The following is a 14,055-nucleotide window of genomic DNA, read 5'->3' as shown; positions in this document are numbered from 1 at the left end:
GTGTCTCTCCCCTATCATCTCACTCTAGGCTACACTCACCTGCCTCTCCACTTTCATCTCACTCTACTCCGCTTCACACATTCACCTGTCTCTCCCCTAATCTCAAGGTTCTCCCCTACACACACTCACTATCACTCCTCTCTCATCCCACTGGACTCTCCTCCACACTCACCTGCCTCTCCTCTTTCATCTCACTCTACTCCCATCCAAACACTCACCTGTCTCTCCCCTCTCATCCCACTCTACTCCGCTCGACACTCACCAGTCTCTCCCCTCATTTCAATGTACTCCCCTCAACACATTCACTGTCGCTCCTCTCGAACCCCCCTCTCTGCCCCTCCACACACTCTGCTTCCTCTGTCCCCTCTCATCCACTGTACTCCACCTCCACACACTTCCCTGCCTCTCCCCTTCCATCTTACTCTACTCCTCTCCACACACTCAGCTGTCACCTCCTCTCGTCCCACTCGACTCCCTTCAACAAACTCACCTGTCCCTCTCCTCTCATTCTACTGACCTCCACACACTCAACTGCCTCTCCCCTCTCATCCCACTCTACTCCCCTCCACAAACTCACGTGTCTCTCCCATCTCATCCCACTCTACTCTGCTCGACACTCACAAGTCTCTTCCCTAATTTCAATGTACGCCCCTCCACACACTCAGTCACTCCTCTCGAATCCCCCTCTCTGTCCCTCCACACACTCTGCTTCCTGTCCCCTCTCATCCACTGTACTCCACCTCCACACACTTCCCTGCTTCTCCCCTTCCATATTACTCTATTCCTCTCCACACACTCAGCTGTAACCTCCTCTCGTCCCACTCGACTCCCTTCAACAAACTCACCTGTCCCTCTCCTCTCATTCTACTGACCTCCACACACTCAACTGCCTCTCCCCTCTCATTCCACTCTACTCGCCTCCACAAACGCAGTCACTAACCTCTCATCTCACTGTACCCCCTCCATACACTCCCCTGCCTCTCCCCTTCCAACTTACTCTACTCCTCTCCACACACTCACCTGTCTGACCCTCTCATCCAACTCTACTCCCATCAATAAACTCACCCGTCTCTCCCCTCTTGTCTCACTCTACTCAGCTCCACACTCACAAGTCTCTCCCCTCATCCCAATGTTCTCCCCTCCACACACATAGTCACTCCTCTTTCATCTCACTGTACTCTCCTCCACACACTCACCTGCCTCTCCCCTTCCATCTTACTTTACTCCCCTCCACAAAGTCACCTGTCTCCCCCTCTCATCCCAATCTACTCCCTTCAACAAACTCACCTGTACCTCTCATCTCACTCTACTGACCTCCACACACTCAACTGCCTCTCCCCTCTCATCCCACTCTACTCCCCTCCACAAACTCAGTCACTAACCTCTTATCCCACTGTACTCCCCGCATCCACTCCCCTGCCTCTACCCTTTCACATCACTCTACTCCCATCCACACACTCACCTGTCTCCCCCTTTCATATAACTCTAGGCCACACTCAGCTGTCTCTCTCCCCTCTCATCTCACTTTAGGCCACACTCAGCTGTCTCTCTCCCCTCTCATCTCACTCTAGCCAACACTCAGCTGTCTCTCCTTTCATCTCATTCTACTCCTCTCCCCACACTCACACCACTGCAGTCCCCTCCACACAATCACCAGTCTCTCCCCTCATTTCTATGAACTCCCCTCCACACACTCGCTGTCACTTCACTCGAATCCGCCTCTACGCCCCTCCACAAACTCGGCTTCCTATGTCCCCTCTCATCCACTGTACTCCTCTCCACACACTCACGTGCCTCTCTCCATCCATCTTACTCTACTCCTCTCCACACACTCGCCTGTCTCGCCCCTTTCATCTCACTACTCCTCACAACACACTATCCTGTCTCCCCCTCTCATCCCTCTGTACTCCCCTCCACACTAACGTGTCTCTCCCCTCTCATCTCACTCTAGGCTACACTCACCTGCCTCTCCTCTTTCATCTCACTCTACTCCCATCCACACACTCACCTGTCTCTCCCCTCTCATCCCACTCTTACTCCCCTCCACAAACTCACGTGTCTCTCCCATCTCATCCCACTCTACTCTGCTCGACACTCACAAGTCTCTCCCCTAATTTCAATGTACGCCCCTCCACACACTCACTGTCACTCCTCTCGAATCCCCCTCTCTGCCCCTCCACACACTCTGCTTCCTCTGTCCCCTTAAATCCACTGTACTCCACCTCCACACACTTCCCTGCCTCTCCCCTTCCATCTTACTCTACTCCTCTCCACACACTCACCTGTCTGACCCTCTCATCCAACTCTACTCCCATGAATAAACTCACCCGTCTCTCCCCTCTCGTCTCACTCTACTCAGCTCCACACTCACAAGTCTCTCCCCTCATCCCAATGTTCTCCCCTCCACACACATAGTCACTCCTCTTTCATCTCACTGTACTCTCCTCCACACACTCACCTGCCTCTCCCCTTCCATCTTACTTTACTCCCCTCCACAAACTCACCTGTCTCCCCCTCTCATCCCAATCTACTCCCTTCAACAAACTCACCTGTACCTCTCCTCTCATCTCACTCTACTGACCTCCACACACTCAACTGCCTCTCCCCTCTCATCCCACTCTACTCCCCTCCACAAACTCAGTCACTAACCTCTTATCCCACTGTGCTCCCCGCACCCATTCCCCTGCCTCTACCCTTTCACATCACTCTACTCCCATCCACACACTCACCTGTCTCCCCCTTTCATATAACTCTAGGCCACACTCAGCTGTCTCTCTCCCCTCTCATCTCACTTTAGGCCACACTCAGCTGTCTCTCTCCCCTCTCATCTCACTCTAGCCAACACTCAGCTGTCTCTCCTTTCATCTCATTCTACTCCTCTCCCCACACTCACACCACTGCAGTCCCCTCCACACAATCACCAGTCTCTCCCCTCATTTCTATGAACTCCCCTCCACACACTCGCTGTCACTCCACTCGAATCTGCCTCTACGCCCCTCCACACACTCGGCTTCCTATGTCCCCTCTCATCCACTGTACTCCTCTCCACACACTCACGTGCCTCTCTCCATCCATCTTACTCTACTCCTCTCCACACACTCACCTATCTCTCCCCTCTCATCCCACTACTCCTCACAACACACTCTCCTGTCTACCCCTCTCATCCCACTGTAATCCCCTCCACAAACTAACGTGTCTCTCCCCTATCATCTCACTCTCGGCTACACTCACTTGCCTCTCCGCTTTCATCTCACTCTACTCCGCTCCACACACTCACCTGTTTCTCCCCTAATCTCAATGTTCTCCCCTCCACACACTCACTGTCACTCCTCTCTCATCCCACTGGACTCTCCTCCACACTCACCTGCCTCTCCCCTTCCATCTTACTCTACTCCTCTCCACACACTCGCCTGTGTCGCCCCTTTCATCTCACTACTCCTCACAACACACTATCCTGTCTCCCCCTCTCATCCCTCTGTACTCCCCTCCACACTAACGTGTCTCTCCCCTCTCATCTCACTCTAGGCTACACTCACCTGCCTCTCCTCTTTCATCCCACTCTACTCCTCTCCTCACTCACCTGTCTCTCCCCTCTCATCTCACTCTACTCCCCTCCACAAACTCACATGTCTCTCCCATCTCATCCCACTCTACTCCGCTCGACACTCACCAGTCTCTCCCCTCATTTCAATGTACTCCCCTCCACACACTCACTGTCGCTCCTCTCGAATCCCCCTCTCTGCCCCTCCACACACTCTGCTTCCTCTGTCCCCTCTCATCCACTGTACTCCACCTCCACACACTTCCCTGCCTCTCCCCTTCCATCTTACTCTACTCCTCTCCACACACTCAGCTGTCACCTCCTCTCGTCCCACTCGACTCCCTTCAACAAACTCACCTGTCCCTCTCCTCTCATTCTACTGACCTCCACACACTAAACTGCCTCTCCCCTCTCATTCCACTCTACTCGCCTCCACAAACGCAGTCACTAACCTCTCATCTCACTGTACCCCCTCCATACACTCCCCTGCCTCTCCCCTTCCAACTTACTCTACTCCTCTCCACACACTCACCTGTCTGACCCTCTCATCCAACTCTACTCCCATCAATAAACTCACCCGTCTCTCCCCTCTCGTCTCACTCTACTCAGCTCCACACTCACAAGTCTCTCCCCTCATCCCAATGTTCTCCCCTCCACACACATAGTCACTCCTCTTTCATCTCACTGTACTCTCCTCCACACACTCACCTGCCTCTCCCCTTCCATCTTACTTTACTCCACTCCACAAACTCACCTGTCTCCCCCTCTCATCCCAATCTACTCCCTTCAACAAACTCACCTGTACCTCTCCTCTCATCTCACTCTACTGACCTCCACACACTCAACTGCCTCTCCCCTCTCATCCCACTCTACTCCCCTCCACAAACTCAGTCACTAACCTTTTATCCCACTGTACTCCCCGCACCCACTCCCCTGCCTCTACCCTTTCACATCACTCTACTCCCATCCACACACTCACCTGTCTCCCCCTTTCATATAACTCTAGGCCACACTCAGCTGTCTCTCTCCCCTCTCATCTCACTTTAGGCCACACTCAGCTGTCTCTCTCCCCTCTCATCTCACTCTAGCCAACACTCACCTGTCTCTCCTTTCATCTCATTCTACTCCTCTCCCCACACTCACACCACTGCAGTCCCCTCCACACAATCACCAGTCTCTCCCCTCATTTCTATGAACTCCCCTCCACACACTCGCTGTCACTCCACTCGAATCCACCTCTACGCCCCTCCACACACTCGGCTTCCTATGTCCCCTCTCATCCACTGTACTCCTCTCCACACACTCACGTGCCTCTCTCCATCCATCTTACTCTACTCCTCTCCACACACTCACCTATCTCTCCCCTCTCATCCCACTACTCCTCACAACACACTCTCTTGTCTACCCCTCTCATCCCACTGTAATCCCCTCCAAACACTAACGTGTCTCTCCCCTATCATCTCACTCTAGGCTACACTCACCTGCCTCTCCACTTTCATCTCACTCTACTCCGCTCCACACACTCACCTGTCTCTCCCCTAATCTCAATGTTCTCCCCTCCACACACTCACTATCACTCCTCTCTCATCCCACTGGACTCTCCTCCCCACTCACCTGCCTCACCTCTTTCATCTCACTCTACTCCCATCCAAACACTCACCTGTCTCTCCCCTCTCATCCCACTCTACTCCCCCCCACAAACTCACGTGTCTCTCCCATCTCATCCCACTCTACTCAGCTCCACACTCACAAGTCTCTCCCCTCATCCCAATGTTCTCCCATCCACACACCCAGTCACTCCTCTTTCATCTCACTGTACTCTCCTCCACACACTCACCTGCCTCTCCCCTTCCATCTTACTTTACTCCCATCCACAAACTCACCTGTCTCCCCCTCTCATCCCAATCTACTCCCTTAAACAAACTCACCTGTACCTCTCCTCTCATCTCACTCTACTGACCTCCACACACTCAGCTGTCTCTCTCCCCTCTCATCTCAATCTAGGCAACACTCAGCTGTCTCTCCTTTCATCTCATTCTACTCCTCTCCCCACACTCACACCACTGCAGTCCCCTCCACACAATCACCAGTCTCTCCCCTCATTTCTATGAACTCCCCTCCACACACTCGCTGTCACTCCACTCGAATCTGCCTCTACGCCCCTCCACACACTCGGCTTCCTATGTCCCCTCTTATCCACTGTACTCCTCTCCACACACTCACCTATCTCTCCCCTCTCATCCCACTACTCCTCACAACACACTCTCCTGTCTACCCCTCTCATCGCACTGTAATCCCCGCCACAAACTAACGTGTCTCTCCCCTATCATCTCACTCTAGGCTACACTCACTTGCCTCTCCGCTTTCATCTCACTCTACTCCGCTCCACACACTCACCTGTTTCTCCCCTAATCTCAATGTTCTCCCCTCCACACACTCACTGTCACTCCTCTCTCATCCCACTGGACTCTCCTCCACACTCACCTGCCTCTCCCCTTCCATCTTACTCTACTCCTCTCCACACACTCGCCTGTGTCGCCCCTTTCATCTCACTACTCCTCACAACACACTCTCCTGTCTCCCCCTCTCATCCCACTGTACTCCCCTCCACACTAACCTGTCTCTCCCCTCTCATCTCACTCTAGGCTACACTCACCTGCCTCTCCTCTTTCATCTCACTCTACTCCCATCCAAACACTCACCTGTCTCTCCCCTCTCATCCCACTCTACTCCCCTCCACAAACTCACGTGTCTCTCCCATCTCATCCCACTCTACTCAGCTCCACACTCACAAGTCTCTCCCCTCATCCCAATGTTCTCCCATCCACACACCCAGTCACTCCTCTTTCATCTCACTGTACTATCCTCCACACACTCACCTGCCTCTCCCCTTCCATCTTACTTTACTCCCATCCACAAACTCACCTGTCTCCCCCTCTCATCCCAATCTACTCCCTTAAACAAACTCACCTGTACCTCTCGTCTCATCTCACTCTACTGACCTCCACAACCTCACAGTCACTAACCTCTCATCCCACAGTACTCCCCTCACACACTCCACTGCCTCTCCCCTTTCACCTCACTCTACTCCCATCCACACACTCACCTGTTTCCCCCTCTCATCCCAATCGACTCCCCTCCACACACTGACCTGTCTCTCCTCTCATCCCACTGTACTTTCTTCCACACACTAACCTGCCTCTCATCCCACTCTACTCCCCTCCACAAACTCACCCGTCTCTCCACGCTCATATCTCTCTACTCCTCTCCACACACTATCCTGCCTCTCTCCCCTTTCTTCTAACTCTAATCCCCTCCACAAACTCACCTGCCCCCCCCTCTCATCCAAATCTACTCCCCTCCACAAACTCACTTGTCTCTCCCCTCTCTTCTAACTCTACTCCCCTCCACAAACTCACCAGTCTCTCCCCTCATTTCAAAGGACTCCCCTCCACACCCTCACTGTCGCTCCTCTGAAATCCCACTCTACGCCTCTCCACACACTCCCCTGCCTCTCCCCTTCCATCTTACTCTACTCCCCTCCACAAACGCACCTGTTTCTTCCCTGCGAGTTTGCGTTGCATTGTAGCCATGCCAGCTGCCCCGGGACCGGCGCGCAGTTCCAGGTAGGCGAGTGGCCCCGCTGGTGTTGAGTTCCCACCACACTCGCCGCGCCACAGCTGGGTGCAGACCCCAGCTGCGCTGTGGGGGCGGGGGTCAGACACAGAGAGAAGCAGACGCTCGCCGATTGATTTGCTGCTGGGTGGACGATGTGGCAGCGCATCGAGCTGCAGCGGGGGAGCACAGGAGGGAGGAGCGGGATCAGGATCTACCCGAGCAGACTCCCACCACAGGGAGTTCATGGAATATTCTTGATTCCTCACGGGATGCGGTTGTTCTTGCTCTATTTCACCCTTGCAAATTCTTCCAAGCTCCTCTCTCGAGTCCTCACCTGGTGACATAAAATCAACTCTGGGACACTTAAGAATCGTGTCTGGTTCATAGGTGTGTTTCTGGGTCGTGCCGCGAGGCGTGGTTCAGCACGATGATCGACGTCTTGCTCCACGTGTTGGGAGCTCGTGCAGGAACTGTGGGGAAGGTGGTGTTGGTGGGCGGGGACAGTCAGGGTGGGACGACTTCACAACAACAGCCAACCTCCCCCGGGAGTAGCGAGACAACAACATACGTTGAGGACGCCTGTCTCCACGGCTACGTCACTCTCCATCGTAACAGCAATGCCAGTGATTTAACGAAGACACCGTGAGGCGGGTGCTGCCACATTTGGATGTTTGACGACAAATTCCATTACTCGTCACAGATTAGCATCATGTGGGAGGAAACCGGGAGAAAACCTGCCATGTGTAAGTGGAGATAAGACGCTGATATTTAGGAATCCACTGCACACGTATCACGTGTCGCTGTGCACCACCTGCCCTTCCAACACGCATTCTGGGAGTGGCCGGTGAGCCGGTGACTCCACGCGCCGGTGACGATCGTGCAGATAGACTCCCCGTCACCGGGGGGTCCTGGTCCTGAAACAACAACAAACACAAAAATTCCCCCATATCCTCAATGCTACGTTGGGGCAAGTGCTGAGTTGAAACCACGTGCTGAGTCTGTATGTTTTGCAGAGTGTAGAGTGTGAGCGAGTATATGTGGTTGGGAGCGTGTCTGAGTGTGTGTGTGTGACTTATGGAAATCCGAAGGAGCTCTAGTAGGAAAGCCCTGATCCAGCAGTACATTGAAAATCGCTGTAAATAGAAATGTGTGGCACCCATGAAATCATAAAAGTCATGTTAACGGCTTCCTGGACGACCTGGGACAGCTTTTCCCTGACACTCCCCAACGGCTCGCAGTTGACGACGCGAGGGTTACAGCCGTCTTATAAAGTCACGAATCCAGAATTCGCAAATGTAGAAATCTTGTTCAACAGGAAAAATTGGATAAGTTCTTGATACGAGAAGATAGCACTGGGGGCACTAGCCGCAACACTTTCCCTGATTGCATTCGCCTTATTCTTAATGGATCTCACAGTCGACGCCAAAATGTCACCTCATCACAGACATACTCTCGAGTGCTAAAATTATAACTGTGCGTTGTTATCAAACACCTGTATCTCCCGAGGAGTCGTCCACCTGAATTCCTCACCATCTCCATTGTCATCAAATCATCATCATGAAAGGGAATAAAAAAAACATTGCCATTCATGTTATTATTTATTGCAGTCAGTGTTATTAAACTTTTACCATTCCCCCCTATGTTCACTCGTGCCAGGAATATAACCCCATTTTTCCTGTTGAACAAGGTTTCTACATTCGCGAGCGTTTTTAAGAACATAACCCTTGCGGGTTGAGAGGGTTTACCGTCGATATTTTATCTTGAAAAAAAGCCAGTGTTATTGACGAATGCGTCAATTTATTTGTTGTTGTGCTTGTGTACCACTGCCAACGTAGAAACACCAAGTCATTTGGTGTGCAATGTGTATGAGACCAAGTAGTCGGTGTGGTAGACCAAAATTGTTAACATGGGTGAGGGAATGAATCTGACTGCTCACCCTTCATCTAAATGAATCATCGATTGTGCATTTCATATAGTGTACCGTCAAAATACACGACTGCATTTTTCTTCAGGGTCATTTTCAATTATGCGACCCAACTGGGTGGGATAGTTTTGCATCATTTCATCGATTTCAGGCTCACAGCCTTGCAGGTCAATGCCGCGCAAAGAATACATTGGCATTTTAAACGTATTTGTGCATTCCATGTAGCCTTGGGTCTCAAAGCCATCTAGATTTGAAGCTTTCGTGACTACAAGGATTCAAACTATTAGTTCTTTCGGTAAAGTCACGTAGGTAAAAAATAAAATTAAAATTAATAAAAATAAAACAATAAAAATCACGACGTTTCGGAGGCAACACAAGCTTCCGTCTTCAGGTGAAACCGTCACAGCAAAATATCTGTACCTTATATAGTGGTTAAGGGGGGAGGAGGAGTTGTGAAGTGGTCAATTACTGCTTTTGTTATACTGCTGGGTGGGTAAATGAATTAGATACGATTAAGCCGCTCTTTGTTATGCTGTTTGTGTGCAAGTCACTGTGGGATGAATGGACTCGTGGTCAGGGACGTGTTGCGCAAGTAACTGTGGATGTACATAATAGAAAAGGGGCGGAAATGCCCATGTTTATACCAGTGTTGGCTGACAATAAAGAGTACTGTTAAACGTTAGGGATGTTAACACTCGGTGAAGTAAAATAGTGCCTGTCAGATAAGATGGTCTAAAAATGTGTAATTAAATCTTTTTTGCATGGTTGATAACATCTTTCCGTTGATTACTAAGTTTGTACCCATCATCACGGTTGAAATTATGTCTGTGTTTGTATATCTGAACCTTTGATGGTAGCCAGAAGGCTTGCAGAGCACCTTAGTCTCGGAGAAAACAATCTCATGAGAGCCCACCGAGTTGTAGCAATGATCGGCAACGGCGGACGACTCAGTTTTGCCGTGTTTCAAATCTGACTTGTGCTCGCGGACACGACCAGAGACATGACGTTTCGTTTCCCCAATATAACAGTCACCACAGCTGCAACTCAGTTTATAGACTCCAGGGTATTGCAAGTCAGGGATGACATCCTTCACAGATGGAATTAGATCACGGATTTTATGTACTGTACTGAATCGGACTTGGATCTTATGTTTGTTTAGAATTTTGGAGATCTTTTTGGTCACGCCTGTCACGTTACCATACATAGCAGGCGTGACCAAAAATATCTCCAAAATTCTAAACAAACATAAGATCCAAGTCCGATTCAGTACAGTACATAAAATCCGTGATCTAATTCCATCTGTGAAGGATGTCATCCCTGACTTGCAATACCCTGGAGTCTATAAACTGAGTTGCAGCTGTGGTGACTGTTACATTGGGGAAACGAAACATCATGTCTTTGATCGTGTCCGCGAGCACAAGTCAGATTTGAAACACGGCAAAATTGAGTCGTCCGCCGTTGCCGATCATTGCTACAACTCGGTGGGCTCTCATGAGATTGTTTTCTCCGAGACTAAGGTGCTCTGCAAGCCTTGTGGCTACCATCAAAGGTTTGTACACGAAGCCATTCAGATATACAAACACAGACATAATTTCAACCGTGATGATGGGTACAGACTTAGTAATCATTGGAAAGATGTTATCAACCATGCAAAAAAGATTTAATTACACATCTGACAGGCACTATTTTACTTCACCGAGTGTTAACATCCCTAACGTTTAACAGTACTCTTTATTGTCAGCCAACACTGGTATAAACATGGGCATTTCCGCCCCTTTTCTATTATGTACATCCACAGTTACTTGCGCAACACGTCCCTGACCACGAGTCCATTCATCCCACAGTGACTTGCGCACAAACAGCATAACAAAGAGCGGCTTAATCGTATCTAATTCATTTACCCACCCAGCAGTATAACAAAAGCAGTAATTGACCACTTCACAACTCCTCCTCCCCCGCTGCCCTTCCTGGCTCCTCCCCCCTTAACCACTATATAAGGTACAGATATTTTGCTGTGACTGTTTCACCTGAAGACGGAAGCTTGTGTTGCCTCCGAAACGTCGTGATTTTTATTGTTTTATTTTTATAAATTTTAATTTCATTTTTTACCTACGTGACATTACCGAAAGAACTAAGAGTATGATCTCAAAGCCATCCTCATTGTCGATGTGATGGTAATGTCTGTCACTAATGGCTTCTCTAGGCCAGTGGTTCGCAACCGGGTGTACGTGAGGTGATTTATAAATGTGTGAAATTATAGCATACATGAGTCACTGGTGAATAATCACGTATGAATCTGCCAATTGAAAATTACGACGCTAACATTTAAATCCATATCGTAACTTAGAACGATATAAAAGACCTTTCTAAATTCATTAATTATCAACAATGTTGTTTCCAAAAGTAACCAGCGAGCGCGAACAAATGACGTCGTTGATTTTGTATTCGCTTACAAGTTACTGGCTAGTTAGGAATACCTCACAAAATGGAGAACTGGTTAACATATCGAGGTCCATTAGTCAAACATGTATTTCTCAGAGCCATGATGGGTCAGGCAAGTGAGGGTAATCGGTTGAAACACTTCTACAAGAAGACTAGTAGTAGCCAGAGAAGGTTGAGAACCACTACTCTGAGGACAATCGGGTAAATATTTGCCCGACGGACGCGAGGATGACAACACAATGGGGAGGTTAACACGAGGCAGTTTATATTTTGGACATTCGCTAATACATGTATATAGTTTAAAGTGAAATATTTGGAAGGCTTTAGACCCACATTATATTGGGCACTTTATTTTACCATTTTGAATGCCATAAGTCACGCTCTGAAAATAAATATCAGCACGGAGGGGAGGGTAGAGCAGGCAGCTGATTGCAAACTGGACGTCTCGTAGTTCCATTATTTTTAAACGAATCTAGACAGAATATAATCAAACATACGAACAAAAATATGCAAACGACACTTAAATTGACGACTTGGTTAAGTTTTACTTTTAAATGCTTACCACTTTTTTCGAGAGAGAGAAAAGTGCTCATTTTGCAAAATAAACGTTGAGTGAACCTCTAGGAGGGGGGGGGGGGGTAACGCACAAATAAATTATGTGATATTTCCACGAATGTTAGTACAGTAGTAGTTTTCCCGCCAAAATATTGTACACGTGAATTTTACTCAAACTTGCCGCTACCAAAAAGTTAGCCCTTAAGCGTCGGGCACAACGAAAAGAAGAAACTACATACCTGATATAATATATAAATGTAACAATAATATTAGTAAAGAGCTCACTTACCCACCGCTGTTGGTTTGCGATGGCGGCCCTGCCCGCCGATCCTCGGGTGTGGGTGGGTGGGTGTGGTGGCTAACGCCACGCCCGGCCGCCTTTGCCTCCCCGGTGGCGATGTTTACAGGCCGTACTCATTTGATGCAGAGTCGATCTCGGAGTGTCCCATGACCACTTCGTACAATCGCCACCGGTGTTGGCCGTGAGCGGGAGTCGCGAGTCGCTCCCCACGCGCCGCCATGACAGTGCTGCTACCACCACGTGGCCCCCACCTGGGTCACGTGCTCAGGCGGCGTGCGCAGGGCACCGCCTTACGACGATCACTTCGTTGTCGCGTAGCTCCCCTTGCCAACACGGGACGCGTTTGATTGATCGGTCTCCGCTTGTTTCGGGAACATTTTCTCGTGTTGCGAACAAATTGGGCTAAATTCAAATTGCGCGTTCTAGCAGATTCTAGTGAAGAAGAACGCTCGTTAAGCGAGACGCGCCTGTGTTTGGGAAACGAAACGACGTGAATGCAAATATGCAATGAATCCACAAATATACAAATGAGCGATCAAATCACAGCATCCGTGAGAGATAGTGTGTGGAAGATGAGTTTGTTGAAGTTGAGCTGCCGGCTCCACTCAATTTTCAAAGTTTTTTTCAGACGACGAAATTGACCCGTGCCCCCACTTGGGCGAAGACTGACCACCTCAGCTGCCTGGAAGCACACTTCGCAACCAATTTCCATGATTTTGACGTGAAAAGGTGTGATTGGGTACAAAAATCATTTCAATGCCCAGCCTAAAACAATGGATGTGACCGCAGCTGAAACGAAACTCATTGAAATGTCACGTGACAAGTTTTTTCTCACGGAAAAGAAAAAAATCCGCCTTTTGCAAGTATGTAGTGTACACGTGAGTGAGCACACTGACTTTGGATGTGACAGCTGAAGAAGGTGGGATGTGCAATGTCACCCACACCGCAAGATTTTAAGAAACTGTGTCGCATGCCTCAAGCCCACTTAACCTGCTGAGTCCAAATTATTGCTTCATCATTTCTTTATCCAAAATTTTCACATTTGTTGTTCTGCAATACCGAAATAAAATGAACGTACATAATATCCTGTCACTTGAAATGTTTTTTTTATTATTGGTTATTGTGAGTTTAAGATTAATTTTGTATTAAAATAGGGTCATATTGGAAACAAATTGGAAAGTGCTGCTATACAGTGCGGTTAAATTGTAATCTTGAGAATCTAATATTAGTGTAATTGATTAATTGCAAATATGGAGGGTATTCCACACAATCAAAATATTCAAGTTGATCTGTGCAGAGTCCTAAAAACGCCAAGCGTCCAGCAACAAACAGCACCATCATATGTCAAAGGAAAGAGACCCACGTGAGTATTGAACACTGATGGATAAAATCATAACAAACCGCAGCCAATCGACAGCATACAGGGCAACCATCCCAGACACTTGAGGTAACATCTTGTAATTGTATTTATCTTGAACAAGAGTAACACGTAATATTGTGAAACACCTGAGCCAGGTCTCTTCTGAAAAAGAGCTACATAGCTCAGTGGGCCTCACCTGGTAAAATAAAGTTTATAGTTTTAGTTTTTATAGACTGCCTCGATAAAATATGCCATTTTTTTTCCTTACAGAGTATTGGGATGTGGTTGAATTGCATTGCATTGTATCTGATAGA

At 49.0% G+C, this 14,055-nt stretch overlaps 1 long non-coding RNA gene across 3 annotated transcripts in view; it reads right to left on the bottom strand.

Annotated features, from left to right (window-relative positions):
- The window catches only part of LOC144733818 (uncharacterized), a 32,224-nt gene extending 19,552 nt beyond the window's left edge, over nucleotides 1-12,672 (bottom strand). Inside the window, exons 1-4 of one of the 3 annotated variants that reach the window (XR_013588407.1) lie at nucleotides 12,370-12,672; nucleotides 8,652-8,692; nucleotides 7,898-8,073; nucleotides 7,096-7,243 (exon numbers count right to left, since the gene is read on the bottom strand). This is a non-coding gene — a long non-coding RNA (uncharacterized LOC144733818). The remainder of the gene's footprint in view (nucleotides 1-7,095; nucleotides 7,244-7,897; nucleotides 8,074-8,651; nucleotides 8,693-12,369) is intronic. The other 2 variants (XR_013588403.1, XR_013588408.1) reach the window with 2 other exon arrangements.
- Between the last annotated feature and the right edge of the window lie 1,383 nt (nucleotides 12,673-14,055).

This window comes from Lampetra planeri, chromosome 48 (genome assembly GCF_965212315.1).
Source record: "Lampetra planeri chromosome 48, kcLamPlan1.2.h2, whole genome shotgun sequence".
Taxonomy (NCBI): Eukaryota; Metazoa; Chordata; class Hyperoartia; order Petromyzontiformes; family Petromyzontidae; genus Lampetra; species Lampetra planeri.
The sequence above is the reverse complement of the archived record's forward strand: the minus strand, read 5'-3'. Positions and strand labels throughout refer to the sequence as shown.